Genomic DNA, 17,625 nt, shown 5'->3' with positions numbered 1-17,625 from the left:
GGGTTTTTTTTTTGTTTTTTTTTTTTTTAAAGAAACCATTTGGTTTTTGAGACTGTAGGTTTCACTAGTTTGTTTGGTGGGTTTTCTTTCTTCAATACTGGATTTAGGCTCCAGATTCTCCAAGGCAGAATGTCTTTTTCTGGGCATGTACCTATTGATATATTTAAGCCCAGACCCTCACTGTTTGATAATTCTGCTTCCCTCATTTAAACAGATTAAGTAGCATCTTTATCTGTAAAAGTCATTGTTCTGAAATGTTCAAAGTGCCATTTGGGTAAGTGGAATGGAATAAAGGAACTTCAGGCACTTTGTAAAAAAGAAACAGACTACTTAGCCCATCTCTGCAAGCATGTCACAACTCTGCCTGCTAGTAGTGTCTCCTTAAAAGATATTCTCATGGCTGTCTGGAAGATCAAGGATAGTAATGGCAATGTAAATGAATCTGTGTTGGCCTGCAAAAGAGTATACAGGGGTTTTTGCTTGAGCTGATAATAAAGTCAGGCCAGTAAAATCCCCAAAGTGGATTGATGCACAGACAAATAACAGCACAGGCAACTGTTTGATAACCTCAAGGGGCCAGCTTCTCTCTCATCACCTCTCCTCCTGACATGGTGCTTATTAAGTACAGCTTTGTCAGACTAGTCAAACTGAAAAGAGTTTACTTAGTCCTTAAGGAAGGCTTTAGTTCCTTGCTCTGGGTTTATTGTTGCTATGGTTACAAACACTTGAGCTAGGAAGAGTAAAAGGAGTTCAGATATGTTTATATGAACTCTTATGACATGCATATGTAAATGCATATCCTTTAGAAGGAGAACTTTAATCACAATAGGAAGGCATGTGTTGATGTGCTGGCTGCATCAGTTTTTTCCTATGAAAATATCAAATTTGATTGTATAGGTTAAAGAAAAGAGGGATAAAACAAGAAATGCAGGAATAAAAGTTTCTGTAACACTGTCTTCTACCCTGTGGAGGAAAAGATAGTGAGGTGTATGCATGGCTGTGTTAGCTGGTCAGGAGTGTGTAAACAGGATCAGAATCTTTTGTTCGAAGAAGGCTAGAGATAGTTTTATGTAGAGTGAATGTTGAGTACATCTTAACTATTTGAGCATGTGGTTTTATTTTCCCTTTGTTTTGTTGAGGTCTTAAAACTCTCTGCTACCCTTTGGAGAATGTTCAAAAGGCACTAAAGAGAAAAGATGCAAGAAAGGACATTCTTGATGCCTATTTCCATGGCATGACCTCGTTGCCAAAAAGGCAGGAGAAGACCATGGGCAGAACAGAGCATGAAAGAGTTGTTGTTTGGGTAACAACAGTGTGAGGTGAAATCTTTGTCATCTTCTCCATCCAGAGTTTTGTTGTATACATTTTCCGTATTTGCTGTTTTCCCTGCACAGCTTCAGCTCATTATTTGAAGGCACTGAAGACTGTAACTTGTCCTAGCACCAGATCTCCGTAAGATGCTTCAGGTAAATCCTTATAAGATCTTAGAGGCAGTTTATCTAACTGTTCTGATCAGTGTCTTCCTCAGTCCAAAGAGAAACATGAATGCCCTTCCCACTGAAGGTGGCATATGGTGCTCTCTCACTCTCCAAACTAAAACAGATCTATCACTCCTCCAGCATTTTCTTCATGACTGCCACTGCTACTTTGCAGCACACCTGCCATCTGAACATGCACTGGAAGATGGTGAGGTTTTGTGACTTTTTAAGTGCTTGTGACTCTTAATAAGTTGTGGATGTAACTACAGGCTTGCACAGTGCATACTTTCAAAAGGAAAGCCATTGGGTGTCCACATTTCTGCATCATAAGAAAAGATATCCATTATGCCTTTTGCAACACTGCTAAAAAAACAAATACATGAGTGAAGATTTTTTTTCTTGTTTGTTTGGGCACATTTTTGTTTTGTTGTGGTTGGGGCTTGTTTGTTGGTTTCACTTTGTTGTTTATTCTTTCTGCTTCATTTCAAAAGCCTAATTTAAAATGCCTGATATGTGCTTTTCTTACACATATGGGAGACCACAAAAGTGTCATTAACTATGAAATATAACAAAGATTTGTGTTTGATTAGTAATTAGCTTATGCAATTTCTTTTTCAGGAATTTTCTGACAGGCATGTTGCCAATGAAGATGATCAGTTTCAATACCAACCTGTTTGTGTGTGGAACCCAGCTATGACAAGACAGTGCAAACTACATGCCACACAATTAAAAATCTGTTGCAATTCCCAGCCTATTCTTCTTAGCATTTTCTCCAAAAATTAAACTAAATTAGCAAGTTTTTCTATTTGATAAACAAGTCACTTCTAAATTTATTGGAACAATAATTTAGAAAGAGGCAGTACTTATTTTAATCCATTTGAAACATATGTTGCCTATGGCTCCTTTCCTGAGTGTCTCAAACAGCATGTCTGTCTCACAACTATTTTCCCATGGTTTACCTTGCCTTGAGCATTAGTAGTATATCTTCAGTTTCAAAGTATCTTCTTAATCTCTGGCCTGTTTACCAAGCACAGGTGACATAATTGTCATGGGGAGAATGGGAACAAAAACAACATTATTTGTTTAAAATCAGATGGGGACTCCAAGCAGGCATAACTGTAACATATTCCCAGAAATGTTTTGAGTACCTCTTTCCTTGATTATCTATTTCTTTGCTTTTATTTTACTGCTTTTCTTCCCAATCCCATCTGCAGAAAGTTTTTATAAAAATAAATAAATGAAAATCCATTAAAGGATTAGGTTTCCACAATGTATTGTTCGGTGCATGTAATGTGATCAAGAATCAATTTTAGAAAGTAACTTCTGGGTATAATTTTACTGTAGTTTTGCATTCCTTGAGTAATGTCATATCTATCAAGGCAGAATAGTCTGTGGATTTGTTATAATTAATCATAAAGCCCCCTTTTCTAGTCTTTAATTTTTCTTCATATCTCAGAGATTGGCAGAGAAAGGGAAGAAAAACTGCTTCACTGTTAGGAAGGTTATGCAATTTAGTGGCTTTTATGGGAGTCTTTGTGGACACTGGCATAAGAAATACGAGAAGGGACAGGAGAAAAAAGATGGTTGGTTTTTGAATAGGGAGAGGTGAGCTTTCAATGGCTTCCTCAGAAGTTTTTTAGATTTCTCTTTCTCACTGTGACACTCAGTTGCCTTACAAGTTATGTCCTGAGCCTTGTTGGTCTGAGTATGAAATTAACAAAATAACTCAAGGGCTTTGTTTTGAAGGTCAGTTCTCATTCCTTTGCCCAGGTGTACCATCTTTGTAATGCACTCACAGCAAAATGTCTGCAATCTGGCAAAATTAGTTGAAGCTTTTGCCTGAACATAGTGGAGAGAGAGCTCTTTAACAACATCCTTTTCCCTCCAATGGAACATGGCAGCCCATGAACTCCTAGAGTGTGATGATTCAATAATGAAGAAATAGGAAAATTATATGAGAGAAAGCTATTTATACATCTGTGTCACTGCATGCTGCTTGGATAAAGAGTTTCTCTCTTTCAGGTTCAAAGTGCAAACCAGCAGATACTCAAGCCTACACCAAAGATCTAATTTTTCTTACCCGTGGAGATGACACAGACAGCTACATCTTCATTAGCACCAAAGAGTTTCCATTGGCTATATTGATTTATCTTTGCTTGCTTCATTAACCTGCTTGTTTCTAAAAGCCCAAAACGAACTTTTAATCAGGTAAAATCCTTGTTGATTATTCTGATTCAGAAATGGTGTAACATGTACTTATTGTTATTGATCTGCCTAGTGGTTACTGGTCTAAGCCCTTCTGGTGGATTGCACCACAGCATGCACCTGTCAGCTTGGCCAACTATAGCCTAACCAGCACTGGGCAGGTGTTCTGCAAAGTTAGCATTCACTTTGTTGACCTTTGGTTTTGGTGATTTTTTTTTTTTTTATGATACATGTTATAATCCTTTTGGAGTCATGGAGTTCCTACTCTCTAAAAGGAGCTTATGTTTCCAGACATGTTTATGAACCCAGTTCATGGATAAGGCTGTGAATACAGCATGCTGTTCTGGCCCAGGAACAGCAAAAGGTCCCATGGCCCTCTGGCATCCTAAAAAGATTGCTACTTCCTTTAGCTTTGTCTGTGTGAGTTCCTACAGGATAAAATTTTAGCTCCCATCACTGTCAGTAACACATACAGGTAAAATTTGACTTATGAAAGATTTAAAACAGTTGGTAGATAGCATCTGAATTAGAATTCTCAGCTGTGAAAAGCTGTAAGAAGTAGGCTCCAGAACAGTCATTGTCCAGCTCTTTTTTCCATATACAGTTTTCAGACATGGGGCAGACTTAAATGAAAAATCTGCTGATGTAAGGTTATGATTTTTGGAAACAGGCTGGCCAGGTGTACTTTGGTTTTCTCATTATGTTCAGTCAGGCTTCTTTGGCTGACTGCAATGCACTTTTTGCAGGTGATTTAATTTTCTTTCCTGGTATAGATTGAGTTGCAATCAGCCTGCATTCAAGCAATACACTCTGAGGAGATGAGTCACTACCAGTTTTCATTTGAGAAGCCCAGTGTGTATGTGTATATAATAAAGAACATTATATATGTGTATATGCATTCTAAGTTTATTTGTATATACAGTATATTCTACGTGTTTACTATATACATTATGCAAAAAGTTTAAATTATACATATATAGTAGAATATATATTGTTACATATGTATATTATATATGTATGACACCATGACACTGCTTCTATTAAACATCCCCTTTAATGACATTTTTCATACACTTAAGATTATTTCTTATACTTATACAATAGTCATTATTCACCCTACTTTTGTGGCCCCTTCTTCCTTCATTGCTGCCTAGCATCAATCTCAGAGGCAAAACAACTTTCTATGGACCTAATGGTTTTAATATTGTTACTTGAGATAGGTGGGTTTACATGGAAAGTTCTCTATCTGAATAGGTTGGTCATATTTGCAAGAGTTCATCAAATTCACTATTGTTTAAATGCCAAAACTGGAACCCAACATGTAGGTCAACATGTAGCTATTGAAACAGGCTGACTTGACAATAGCGGAGTACGTTGTGGTGTGTTTGTGGTGCCAAGAAACCATGCAAACCCAGCAGTGACTACTCACTTCTGTACAGTCACCTGCAGTCTGTGTCCCCAGACGGAGGGGAAACCTCCCTGCAAAACTCAGCTCATCCAGAGAGATATGAGCAGGACTGAGTCATGTTCTCACCTTGTTCCATAGAAAAGTTGATGATACATGTCTGAGGAAGAATTCCTTTGTGGTGTGGAAACTGCTCCTGGAAAGTCACTGCCAGCATTACACAAGGGGCCATCCATGGTGTTCTGGAAGAGACCTAGGTAGAAAAATTACCAGAAAGCCTCAGCTAAATGAAAGGCACTGTTCTGGCTCAAAGGATTAGAAGAAGAAGCAATATTTTCTGCAACAATCAGTAAGAAAAGTCTGAAAGTAACTCCAACAGGAAAATGAGAGGGGGTATAGAAGGCCCTTTTTTTGTCAATCCAGCTGCCCAACACAGTGCTGTGACAGCTTGCAACAGAACCTGCCTCCGACAGGTTTGCCAGTTGTGACTCAGAACACTAGTACAAGTGCACAGGCAAACCAGGTGTTCTCTAGAAAAGTAAAGCTTGCAAACAAAATCTGGGTTACCCTGGCATCTCTTCAAGATTGGTGTGCAGATATCTGTTGGTGTTCATGGGATGACTACCTTGTACTGTGTCAGTAAAAGCACCTAACACTTTTGCTGGCCTAGAGAGTGGCTCCTGTGATTCTCCTGCTAATCAGCTGTTCAAGGCTTCAAATACAGCTGCAGAGAGCACTGATCTCTAAAAGACTCTTAAAACATATGAGCTACTTTGATTCTAGTAAGGTAAAAAATAAGGTAAAGCACTGGCTATCACTATTCACGGCAAGCACAGTTCTTCATTCATTAGACACTAGTAGTTAAGTCTTTAGCACCTTGTAAAGTCCTTTGGGCTGTCTCCAGAATCTGTGTTTATCTCTTGTCCTATTCTTGGATGGGGCATGTAGGGAACTTAAAAGATTACTTAAATTTACAGTAAATATCATGTGCAGCTCTCACATGCTAAGAACTGAGAAAACCTGTCTGCTGCGAGCTCCCTCTTTTACAATGTAAATGTCTCTGACTTGCTCCGTGTCTCGGTTTTCTTTGTGTGTGCAGGGCACAGCTGTCTCCTTTATGCTGCCTTTTTCCTGATGCATGTTAATGATTTACCTGCCCTGAACAGGTCAACTATTATTTCTGTCCTCTCCCAACCCTCACACACTTGCTTGATGGTTCAAATTACCTTTGCTCCTGAAGTGCATGGAAAGCAAGGACTCTTACTGTCTTCATGGGCTCCAAAGAAAGAAAAGCTGTTGATGCTAACACTGTTGGCATCAAATGTGTTAGAGCTGTTAGTTTGCATCGGGTTATTGTTTTTTGGCTGCCTTTTCTTTTTTGCATGAATAACAACAGCTGTGTGTTTCTGAAGCCTATAGGTAACCTACTTTTTATTGCTATGCACCCCAGTTTCACATTTTTTCTCACTCAAGGCAGCCCTATCAGGCATGGCAAAACAGATTTTGCAACACGGGAGGAATATTAGTTGCTGGCTAAGCCGCATCCCTCTGGACAAAATCAAGACTTACTACTCTTAAGGCTCCCAAGGACTCTGAGCAGGGATGTGGTGGTTCCTAAGGTTTATTTGTGGTTTTTCTTGCCCAATATTTTAGGCAAAAAAAGGGTTTGAACCAAGAAATAAAAAATGGTTCTAACTTCTGAATACTGAAGGGAAAAGGGGATGACTTAATTTTGTTATGTTGGTTTTCCGCTCCTAGGTGAGACATACAGTATTGCTCAATGATTTATCATATTTTGACATATCCCTTTTGGCCAAACCCAATAATCTTATTAAGACGCTCTTTCAAAAGCCCAGGGATTTCATCATCTGTCATAATCCTAACAATCCCAATAGAAGCATGAAGCAAATCCTAAAGGACAAGATCCTCTTCCTACTCCCCACCCTAATCAATCACTCAGTGTTATGGAGCTTCTGTGGGATCTCTGTTACAAGCTATGTTTTCCACATCCTGCCATCTCTTTGTCAGCCTCTCATAATGTTTCCACACTTTTAACAAGCTTTCTATGCTGGTTCTGCCTCTTGTTATCACAAACTTCAGGTTTGAGTTTTGACCTTCGAGCTTCTTGCTGTCCTCCAACTCAGAAATTCCTTATGCATCTCTGCATTGACATTGACCATGTATTCATTTCACAGTGTTAGCTCACAGACCCTTCATCTTGTGCATTTCTGTCCATCATCAAATGAGTTTGCCTGTTTTCTTCAAGTTGCCTTCATACCCTCTCCCTACTCCTTGTTTTTGCAGTCTTTTGACTCAAGCAATCATCTCCATGCTAACCATCTCAAAAGGCTGTCATTTCTAGCCTTTTATGGACTAAAGTGATAGACCAACTAAAATGGCACACCTGCTTACACACTAAAAATTCCTGGTTACCTTTCTTTTTGCTCTCTACTTCTCTAGATGGGAGTCACTGGGGATGGTTACTGTCATCCTGAGTAGCCTCTAAGAGAGGAGTACTGCATTTTTTTCGGGTGGGAGTGTTCCCTAAAGCAGTAAGCCAAAGCTGACTGGTTGTGTTTTGTTTTTAAAAAAAGAATTTTTACACTTTCCTGGTGTTGCCTTGGGTGACACTTAGTTGCCACGGATCCCAAAGCAGCACCAAGAAGCCATGTTGCAGTTTTCCCTCCTCCGTGCTAGTGAAATTGAGATCTAGGGGCATTTGGAGAACCCCTTAACACCACACCAGTGGGTATCACAATAATTAGAAAATCAGTTGACACAGGACCACCAAACAGTTTATCTTGTAAGGGACCTTGAAGAGCACCTATTTCCAACCACCCTGCTGTGGGGATGGACACCTTTCCCTAGACAAGGTTGTTCAGAAGCCCTCTCCAGGCTGGCCTTGAACACTGCCAGGGATGGTACACCCAAAACTTCTCTAAGCAACCTGTTCCAGTGTCTCAACACCCTAACAATGGAGAACTTCTTCCTAATATCCAATCTAAACCTACCCTCTTTCAGTTCAAAGCCATTCCCCCTTGTCATATCACTACATGCCCTTGTTAAAAGTCCCTCCCCATCTTTCCTTATAGCCCCCTTGAGGCACTAAAAAGTACTATAAGATCTCCCTGAAGACTTCTCTTCAGGCTGAACAGCCCCAACTCTGTCTGCTTTTGCTCAGAGGGGAAGTGCTCCAACCCTCGGATCGCACTTGCGGCCTTCTCTCGTCTCGCTCCCGAAGGCTCCTAACCCTTAGCCCCGACACCCGGTCGAGAGAGACGCGCAGGGCGGTCGGGGGCGGCCTGGGGCGGTCCGAAGCCAGTGCCGGGGCGGAGCGGGCGCTGCCGGGGCGGAGCGGGCGCTGCCGGGGCGGCCGGGCGGAGCGGGCCGCCCCTCCGCGCCCTGCTGCGGGCCGCCCCTCCGCGCCCTGCTGCGGGCCGCCCCTCCGCGCCCTGCTGCGGGCCGCCCCTCCGCGCCCTGCTGCGGGCCGCCCCTCCGCGCCCTGCTGCGGGCCGCCCCTCCGCGCCCTGCTGCGGGCCGCCCCTCCGCGCCCTGCTGCGGGCCGCGCGGTGCCGCCGCGCAGTTGCCGCCCGGCGGTGCGGGGACAGGTGGGGCGCGCGGCTGCCACGTGAGTGGATCCAGCGGGAAACCGGAGCGCGGGGCACCGCGGTGGTCTTGGGAACGGGAGCCTTCGGCGTTCTTCCGCAGGGTCTGTCCCGCGCTGGGCCGTGCAGGGCTGGGCGGGACGGGACGGGTCTGGGGCTGCCTCCTGCCCACCTTCCTTTCGAACTCCCTGGTTGCTCCCACGTACTTCTTCTCTCTTCCGCAGCCCGTGGCTGTGCCGCGCTGAGATTTTTTGCTCCTCACCTTCGTCCTTTGGGTGCACCTGCATCCCTGGTCCCTCTCCCTATCTGCACCCTCCTGTGCCACACTTCTAGACTCTCAGGCAGTGCTCTCTGGTGCTTCCTCCTCTAACCCCACTGAGTGTACTTCACCCTTCAGTGCCTAGCTTCCAAGCTCTCTGTCTATGCTCTACGCTGCACCGTGTCTGTGCCCCTAAACCCTTTCACTGGGTCTGCCACTAAGCAGTACTTGTTCCTCCAAACCCTCTGGCTGTGCCCCGACACCTCCCGGTGCCTGTTTCTCAAGGACCTCTGGTTATGCCTCACATGAACAGAGCTCTCCTTCCTGTCATGAAGAACAAGTTAGTTCGTGGCATGTGCATGGCCCCACTGCATCAGGAACCTTATTGTTTAAAAATGCTTTTTTTTTCCCACACCTTTTGCTCCCAAAGGGTGATCCCAGGCATCAAGAAAATGAGGTTTTTCTCTTCAAGGGTGAAGGTTAGAGACGGTCAGGGAAGAGGTGTGGCCCATGTGCTTAAGATGGTGATATTAAAATGTAGGGCTGGAGGGGTGATGTCTAGCCAGGGGTTGTCTGCCAAGCTGGAAGGGTGGCTATCTGTCTTGATGCCTTCCTCTTCTTTGGAGACAGGTCACTTTTGCTGCCATGTGGGGCAGGTCTGTCCTTAAGGACTGGCCACATAGGCAGTGAGGCCAGGAGCCAAGGAGGAAGGTCAGTGCCAGCTGGGGGGAGGTGGTGTTGATGAGGCTACCTTGGGGCAGCCTCTTAGACTTGTCCTTTGCAACTGCAGATGTCATGTATATTGTTATAGAATTGTAAGTTTGTGGATACTTAATTTGTAAATACATTTTCAATTGAAACTTTGGTTGGGTCTTGGGTGTTGCTGTCACCAAGACAGAATAGTTTGATGCTTGAAAAGTCATAGTGAGGCAGCAAACCAGCTCTTACTGATTTTTTTTTTTTTTTTTTTTTTTTTTTTTGCTTGCACAGGAAATCAAGGTATGTTAATTAAAGCTGTTCAGACAAACCAGAAATCTTACAGTGATGTATGGATACTCTCTTCCTTACTTCATTGTAATTCAGTTTTTCCCAGACCCATGTGTAGGTCTGTACTGAACGCTACCATGTAGGAGAAGTTTCAACAAGTTTTTCTGGTTGTTGGGAGCAGCCTGAGAACTGCATGCTGCCTGACTTATTCTGCTGCTCAACACTTGGGGTGCTGCCTGGAACGCACCTAGGCTGCCTTGGAGCTGTCATGGTTTATTGACATGGCATTAGGCAGTGTGAATATACCCTGAAAACACTTCCATGAGGAGTGGGAACACTTGTACTCACATTTTTACCTGAAGAAAACATAGAAAGACCTAGGATTTGAAAACCTAGAGGAACATAAGCTTAAAGTGAGGCACTGGAAGAGGCTGCCCAGAGAAGCTGTGGATGTGCCATCCCTGAAAGGCCCAGGCTGGATGAAGCTCTGAACAATCTGGTCTAGTGAAAAGTGTCCCTGGCCATGGCAGGAGTTTGGAACTAGGTGATCTTTCCAACCCAGGCCATTCTATGATTATTTGAAATTTTTGCTAGGCAACACCTCTGTTGAAAATACAGGGAATATTGTAACTTTATGGTATTTCAATATAATGTGATCTTTCTCTTAAGTATTTATTGGTAGAGCAAGACAGGTTCTAGTACAGGAAGCAATATTCATGGAATGTGTTGGGAAAGATGCCACAGCATTAGTCAAGTAATACAAGCCAAATAGGATTTAACTCATTATGAAGCTCATGAAATACCATGAAATACCTATCAACTAGTGGCATATCAGTAGAAGAACGAATCAGGGGCGTTTTTTAATCTTGACATGACTTGATGGCATTTGCCGAGTGTGCACCCCTTGCTTCTCTGTGCCTTTCCTGGCTTTGTTTCTCTCTGCTGCAATAAACTGGGAATCTTTTTTTTTTTTTTTCCCCTCACTGTGGACTTCAGCTCTTCCTCTTGAAGCTGCTTCTGCACAGTGTGCCTGTGTTAATGCTTGTCTTATCTTTTCCTCTGGCCTGCCCGTATCTGGTTGCCTTACGCACAAATTTCTGGAGGTGTGGGCAGCTGCAGAGTGAGGCAGAGGCACAAGCAGTGCGTGGGATGGGCATGGGAGGCATGTGTGGGGTGAGGGAAGTGGGAGAATGTCACCTCTGTGCCATGTTCAAGGGCAGGAGGTGGAAGGGAGCCAAGATCCCTTTATGGATCTTCATTAGCTGCCTGTGAAATCATGTTTGTACTGTGGGTCTAACTTGGCAGACTTCATGTGGTGCATCTCTCCCTGCCTGATGACTGCCTCAGCATGGCTGTCAGAGGCTGCTGCCCCATAATTTTCCTGGTGAAGGCTGGTGTGAGCTCCCTCATCTGCTCCAGCTGAAATAAGATGGTTTAGCTATCAGTTACGGGTTAAGACCAACTATGTTATTCTGTCTGAAGTGGATCAAGGACAACTTGTAAAGTATGGATAGTAGAGCTATAGTATATAGGCAAATATGAATATATGGGATGTTGGTATCTTCAGTGGCACAGCATATTTTTTACAAATAATGTTGTAGCCCAACACTCATCTTCACTTCAGGCTAATGGATGTCTGAAACTTTAAGCTGCTTCTTCCAGCCTGGCAGCTGGAAAGGAAGAAATACTTTTCCCCCTCACTATTCCTCTGTCCCTCACTGCAGCTCTTCACTATTCTGGTTTTCTTTCGTGAAGTCACAACATGTGGCACATGGGCAGTGTTTTTATCAGTTTCTTGTTGCCCAAGTATGTATTAAATTCAAGAAATGGCACACTTAAGTATGTTTTTCTCTACTGCAGTTTATGGATTATTAACTTCAAACAGCAGTTTTGGTAGGCCTGTTTGAGTACTTAAAGGGAAGTTGGTCTGTGCTTGATAGCTGCCCCGAAAGCTGAGTGGTTACTCTGCATTGCTCCACAATGCTGGGAGCAAGTCCCATGTGCTTGCCCTGGGACCTCACCCACTACCTAAGCTCACTGCTGCCTGTAAAGGACAAATGCAGTCTGGAGGGTGGAAACTAAACCTTTACTCCTTAAAAAGATAAGATTATTAGAACAAAAGAATGAACAAAACAAGTAGTTACTTTTGTAAACCTATTGTACCAAGTTGCCAGTGACATAGCAGTTAAGAATTTTTTATTATGTACATGAAATTTAGTTGAAATCCAAAAAGTATAATGTTAAGCACATGAGTTTACACTGCTGAGAGACACCAGAATAATTCAGGTGTCTCTTACATTTACTTGTCATTGGTTTCAGTGTTTAATGCTGATCATTGACATGGAAATATTGAATAGTTAGTTGGTTTTGGTTTTGTCTTTTTGGTCAGTTTGGTTTTTTTTTTTTTTAATTGTTGGGGTTTTTTTCTAATTTTACTGAATTCACAAAGTAAAATGCTTTCAACATGTCTGTCAATATGTCTTTTTTTTCTTCTGCATGTATTTTGTTATTTTTGTTCTGTCTGCTTACGATGGCTACACAAAGCAATTTATCACTGAAGATGTTGATTAGGAAACACCTATTAGTGGTTCATGAATGGAGTAATGTGAGATGAATAAACAGTTTAGAGAACCACAGATTTAAGTGTCTTTTAGTGTTATCTTGGTTCTTGATGAGAGTCTGAGGAATTGAATTTCAGTAGCATTTAATTTCAAAATCCTGAGGTAGCACACAAATCTCTTAAAAAAGCTACCTGTAAAGCCTATCCAGCCCAAAGCAAACTCTGGCTTCCAACTGCAGAGAGGTACAGATGTCACAAGGAGACAAATACAGGTGTCAGTAAACTATGAATCATCTTATTTGCTAGGAGCAATGGTATTCAGATTGCCCCTTTTGACTGTGCCAGGGTAAAAGCAGCAAACCATCAACCCTTATCTCCACTCCACTTGTGATACCTACTTAGGCTGATGTTGCAGTTTCACCAACATTTCTATTATTCCACATGCTTTTCTTTGCATGTGCTTCTTCTGTCACTTTTCTTTTGTGCTGGAGTATTTTTCAGTGAAAGCTGGTACTAAGAAGCACTGAGGAACAGTCTGGGTTAAAAGCCTCTTTTTCTGCGAGGCTTGCTCTCCACCGCTGGGTCTGTTTCCCAGTCTATTTTATTATGCAGCCAGAAAAATGGTTGTTCCAGCAGAAGTCAAGGGTGACATAGGAGCAGGTATGAGTAATAGGGAGAGAGGTTGATTAAGATTACATTGCTACTATTAAAAGTGCTCTTATAATTGCAAACTTACCCTGTAAACAGCCAGACTTGCTCTGCTTGAGCAGGCTATGCTCAAGAGAAGCTGCTTGTAGCAGCTTTATGAATTCCTACATGCTGCCTGCCTGTGTTTAATTGTATTGTGAATTCTTTGTAGTTTGGATTATGTTTTATATTGATATGGGCCTTGCACATTGGGCTCTGTGCCTGGAGCCTCTATTCAGAGCCTTTTTTTTTTAAGCAATGCCTCACTGAATGCATGTGAATGTGAGTGTAACTTTGTCTAGTGCACTGCAAAACCCTGTGCAAAGAAAAAGAAACAGGATGTACTATGCCAAAAGCTGCTAAATTTCAACAGGCATCTCATGGGCTGGAATTCAAGAGAATGCTCCTATCCCAGTGATGGCATTCAGGGTTTATGGCTATGCCTGAGATAAAAATATAGCTTACTCTATTCCTTTTATTCTTTGTTTTCTGACAAAAGAAGGGGACAACTCTTGCTGTATTCTGACTCACAAAGATCAGTTTGTTGATTTGGAAATAATTTGCATTGTATCGTCAGTCCTGAAATGACTTAAAGCAAAGTCACAAAAACCTGATTCAGTGGTTCTCTGCATGCTTTTAGAGTATGGGAATGGTTCACATTGGTACTATTTTCTTTCTTTCAGGAAAGTTGTGGCATTATGAATAGAGGGAGTTGGGCATGTGGAAATGTCTCTAGTCAGTTCAGAGAAGTAATAGCTGGCAAGGTTTCCTTTTGTACAGGTGAAAATTACTTGGATTCAGGTATATTGAGAACAGTGTGTTTTACAGTATTTGCATTATTAACATCCACAACAATCTCTTTTGTATTTGTTTAAATGTACAATTGGAAAAATCTAGATTAAATACATTCTTTATAATTTTGTAGTCAGAGTTCTGGCTTGTTTAGTGCTGAACAAAAAAATTAACTTTTTAGTCTTTAACTGTACAGAAGGGGTGTGACAAGCTTGATGAAATTATTATTATTATTATTATTATTATTATTACTTCAGAAGTGCCCTGTCCCCCTTTGTCTCTTGTGAATGAGAATTGTAGAATATACAGTTGACCAAAGCCAAGAGGATAATGAAGTAAACTCAAATGTTCATTGTCAACTTTGAAGTGAAACCTTTCATAAAACTACTTGTAAGGTGCACTTCTCAAAAGCCTTGTTACAATCACTCTCATTATTTCTGCTGTGCTGACAACACTGTTTCTGTAGCACCCGTTGTTCTGTAACAAGTCAGGTTGTTAAGGAGTTTGCTTAAGTTTGTTTTTACATGAAAAAGGAAAAAAAACTTTAAGACAAGGCTGTAAATAGCCTCACGCCATAGCTCTGATGTTTAGGGAGTTCACTCAGTTTAACTTCTAACTAGAAGCATGACAGATTTTAGAAAGAGACGGGAATGTAAAATACAGGTTTAGAATAGAATAAGAATAGAATGCTCTGTGCCTCCTTCAACTAGTCCTTTAATGACTGCTTGAAATCTTAAGGGGTATTTTCCATCTGAATTTCAGATTATCCTGAAACAGCTTTTTGTAAACTGAAGTGATCCACTTGATCATTAGGGAAGCTTATCAGAAAGTTGTGGAGAAAATGTTCCTGAACATGGACTGGACCATGCTGAGTTCTGGTTTGCTTTGGAATTTTTCCCAGTTTTGAAATGAGGTTGCTATTTTACTTAAAAACTGAACATCTCATATACCCCATTTGAACTACATTTAAAAGTATGGAATGGAAAATTGCCTCTGGAGGTGTGGAAATTGTGCAATCTGGTGTTCTTGCTTTTATCCTGTAGAGACTTTATGCATATTGTTGTAAAATGTGATATTTCATCAGTTGCTTTCATCCAAGGTGCTGAAGCATCAGACAAAACTTGATTGAATCTAGAAAGACTTTTGTGATATGTGAGGGAGTCACTTTCACAGACCGTGAAATTATATGACCTTGGCTCATTCTTTGGGATGACTGCTGTGGGAAGAGATCCAGTCTTCCTTTCCAGTTAGGGGGATGGCATCATGCTTTTTGGCTATGGTCAGCTGAAAGAACCTGCAACTGAATAATGAATATGTAAGAGAAAGAATGTGTGTAAAAGCAAATTGTTTGGTTTAAATGTGAGCAATAGAGTCATCCTGAAGTGAGGCAGAAGAAGAGCAGAAGCAAACCACATTTGCTTTCCTGATGAGGGCTACGGTGTTGCTTTAGGTTCAGAAAGGGGGGTGTGGCCTGCTGGTTTTGCATATTAACTGGAATATTGAACCAGCACACAACACTTTGGTTTTGCTTACAGTTTTGCTGTGTTAACTGGTAGAAGACATGCCCCTTTTTCTCTGGGGACTGAGTGAGTGAACCAGTTCTCAGAGAGTGAACCAAACCCACTGACTGACCTCTTCTGCAAGGCATTGAAGCCTATATGTCAAAAATACTAAGACTTTTTTTGATAACTTGCTTTTGATAACATAGCTACATGTAAGTCTAATTTTCTTTTTTATTGGAGACAGTTCAGTTTTCTTCTGTTTTACTGCTGTAGCATGCTGAGTGGACTCTTAGACACTTGTCTGTTTCTAGTATGCTGGTGTTTCAAAGGAACATTAGTGTTAGGCTGAGTACTCTGCTGCTTGCCAAGCTTCTTTGTTGGTAGTATTATTGTCTCCTGTGTTATTCTGACATTGCACATCCATTGCCTAATGCACTTTGTTGATGAGATCTCTTTTTTTTTTTTTTTAAGCTATTTATATTTGGCAATCATTCAGGATCAAAAAGAGGACAAAAAAAAGTGCAGTTGCCTTGCCCAGACATAGCTGGTTCATCCCTACATGCTGTCTGGATGAACTGTTTTATTTTAAACTGCAGAGATGTCTTGTGGTCCTGGGTGGTCTTCAAATGATTGGAAAGATGGTAAAAAGTGCATTCTATTGTGATAGTGGAAAATATTGATAGAAGATGGAAAAATCCTTACATACCTGTGATTAAACTTGTACATGGATGTGTTGTTTGATTCTTCTTCTCTGTGAACTTACCTTTTGGTGTTCCAGGCTGATTTAAAAAAGCTTTTGAGTTACAAATTCATGGCCTTCACAGTGCTGCTTTTTGTGCTGTTCATGAGCTTCCAGAAAGTGCAAAATAATGAAGACTTTTAGAAATCCCTATTATCAGAGGAACTAAGGTCTAGATAACAAGATCTGGAGCAGAAGTATGCCTTCACAGCTGTGTACTTAAATCTGTGGTACTGTCATTAATGTATCTTTGCCCATAATATCAACCTCTGTTTTGATTTCTTGGAATTTGAATGAAAAATTATAAATTTTTAAGGTTGGATTTTTATAACAAGATCTAGTTAAAAAAATCTTGTTAGATACTTTTGCTGATCAAGCCAGTTAATGTTTTTAGGTAAGGGATAGTTCTGCTTTCTTGCAAGCTGTTGAGGTTTTTCTGATTACTGTCCATACAACATTGTGTTGCCTGTGCAACCTTTTTCTTTAGTCTCTGTAGGCCTTTGCCTGCTCTGGGTCACTGTGTCTGGATGTTTCCTCACTCTAATGCTTATAGGCAACTACGAATATTCGTCTTTCATACTATTTCTTGAGTTCTAGCCTCCAAGTCTGTCATAAGAACCAGTCTGGCACTTCCATAGTCCTTAGAAGGGTATCTGCATAGCAAGTGGAAAGAGTATTTTTGGAACTGCTGCTAGTACTGTGTGAAAGCAAAGGTGCTCCCATTCTTGTGTTCACCCCATGTGCCCAAGCTGTCAAACTGGATCTGCCTCCAGTGGGTGAGTCATCTCAAAAGGACAAGGTACTGGGGAAAGTTATCAGGCAAGTAGTGTAAGCAACATTTAAGATGGCTGGAGTGGTACCCAAAAGCTTACTCAAATTTTGAATATAATCAAATGGAGGTTTATAATGTACTAATTTCCATGCATTCATCTCTGGATTCAACATATAATCACAGTGCAAGTGGCTTTGACTTCAGGATGAGCCTGTGGGGTAATTTTCTCCAGTTATCCTTAAACTTCAGACCTATTTGCTGTCCATTTCCATTCTGCACCCCATTGTGATACCTCCACTGAGTATGGAGTATGATAGAAACATCTGGCTTTTCCATTTCAGAGACTGTATTTCACTTTTTCCCTTCCACAGTAACTTTGGTCAGGTGTAAATATAAGCTAATTACCTATTTTTTTTTTTTTTAAGTGGAGACCTTCTATGTGATGCAGATATAAAAAATGGAGTGCCAGGAGAAATTGACTTTACTGCTCTATTTAGTTGTTCTGACTGAGAGGCCTGTGTCTCCAAACAGGGTATAATGTGCCTTCATGGGTTGCCTGTTACTAATACTCATGAGTGTGTTTCATAGTGATTAACCAAACCTTTCATCATGCTGAAGAATGTTAATTTAAACA

The 17,625-nt window shown here is 41.4% G+C and overlaps 1 protein-coding gene across 2 annotated transcripts in view; it reads left to right on the top strand.

Moving 5' to 3' along the window:
- Window positions 1–8,664: 8,664 nt before the first annotated feature.
- ELOVL7 (ELOVL fatty acid elongase 7) overlaps window positions 8,665–17,625 on the top strand; it is a 31,546-nt gene continuing 22,585 nt past the window's right edge. The window contains exon 1 of one of the 2 annotated variants that reach the window (XM_068177407.1): window positions 8,665–8,797. The gene's annotated coding sequence lies outside the window, so the exon portion shown is untranslated. The remainder of the gene's footprint in view (window positions 8,798–17,625) is intronic. The other variant, XM_068177408.1, reaches the window with a different exon arrangement.

This window comes from Anomalospiza imberbis, chromosome Z, assembly GCF_031753505.1.
Source record: "Anomalospiza imberbis isolate Cuckoo-Finch-1a 21T00152 chromosome Z, ASM3175350v1, whole genome shotgun sequence".
In the NCBI taxonomy this organism is placed as follows: domain Eukaryota; kingdom Metazoa; phylum Chordata; class Aves; order Passeriformes; family Viduidae; genus Anomalospiza; species Anomalospiza imberbis.
The sequence above is the reverse complement of the archived record's forward strand: the minus strand, read 5'-3'. Positions and strand labels throughout refer to the sequence as shown.